The following is a 1,238-nucleotide window of genomic DNA, read 5'->3' as shown; positions in this document are numbered from 1 at the left end:
ACAGCGTCGTTGACCAGCACCCGCCACCCGGGCTTCCTGCTCACTGTTATTGTCATCTGATTAGCGTCTTTGGGTGTCTTGCGAAGCGCTTCATAAGTTTAATGTATTATTATTATTATTATTATTAAATAAAAAGCTTAATAATCGCATTAGAGACACAGAGGGAATTATATATGTGTACATACATTTATTATTAAATTACATTTATTTTAATTATGTGTGCTTGTTTCTATGTGCTTGACTGACTCAACATTAGCCGTTAGCTTGAAGAAACGGCTGCTAGTGCAAGCTATCCCTCGTGTAAAAACCACGTGTTAATTGCAGATATATTTGTGCCAAAGATTTTGACACAAATCTCTCCCATAGTTTTTCATGGCAGATAAAAAGAAAAAAGAACAAACAAGCCGTGTTTCCACCCGGTTTCGAACCAGGGACCTTTTGCGTGTGAGGCAAACGTGATAACCACTACACTATGGAAACTGCTGGTTTGCTTTGTCTAACAGACCCAACAGTACTTTTGGGAGCTGCCAGCCAGCAAGCCGATGGAAAAAAAATCTGCATTTGACGTTTTGGACGGTAAATCGTGGAGTAATCAATCATTGATTCATTCATTCATGTTCCGTCCCGCTTCTCCTCACTCGCCTTTGAAAAGTCTGAGGCGCTCCCTTCAGGCCAGAGGGCACGAGAAGAAATTCAAACAGCCACCGCGGTTTTGGGCACATCCTCCGAGCGCACAGGCCCATGTGTCTCTCTAACCCTTCCCACCATCACCAACAGCTGCAGAAACGTGCGTACGCCAGCCATGAATTTGACGTGAGGCACCGCACATTTCCACGCTCATTTCACTCTTGATACATCTGAACTTTGCTGTGAAAAAAACTTTTCAGGATTTGAGCGACGCCATGTTTCAGTCGGAAAGCCACACAGGTTTTTGCACATGAGGCCCCTGATGACTTGTTTCTCCTGGATGTGTAGATGGCCGTCGTGAATCTGTTTGTTTTGTCCTTGTTTCCTATTTTTATTTTCGGATTTTAAATTTTTTTTTTAGATTATTGATTCACCTTACACGCGAAAGGTCCTTGGTTTCGAAACCGGGTGGAAAACACCGTTCCAAGATGGCGCCAACCAAGCAACCTCCACCTGTTCCAACCTGCTTGGACCCGTTTCTTCACTTCCTGACCACCCTCCCCATTGCTCTACACATTTGACCCCAAGTATCTGATGTCCTCCACCCTTGC

The 1,238-nt window shown here is 44.1% G+C and overlaps 1 non-coding gene across 1 annotated transcript; it reads right to left on the bottom strand.

The window, feature by feature from the left end:
• Nucleotides 1–407: 407 nt before the first annotated feature.
• On the bottom strand, nucleotides 408–480 carry trnav-cac (transfer RNA valine (anticodon CAC)). The gene has a single exon. It is a non-coding gene; the product is annotated as a tRNA-Val (tRNA).
• Nucleotides 481–1,238: the final 758 nt, after the last annotated feature.

This window comes from Phycodurus eques, unplaced genomic scaffold (assembly GCF_024500275.1).
Source record: "Phycodurus eques isolate BA_2022a unplaced genomic scaffold, UOR_Pequ_1.1 contig_988, whole genome shotgun sequence".
NCBI classification, from domain to species: Eukaryota; Metazoa; Chordata; class Actinopteri; order Syngnathiformes; family Syngnathidae; genus Phycodurus; species Phycodurus eques.
This window is presented reverse-complemented; position numbering and strand designations above follow the sequence as displayed.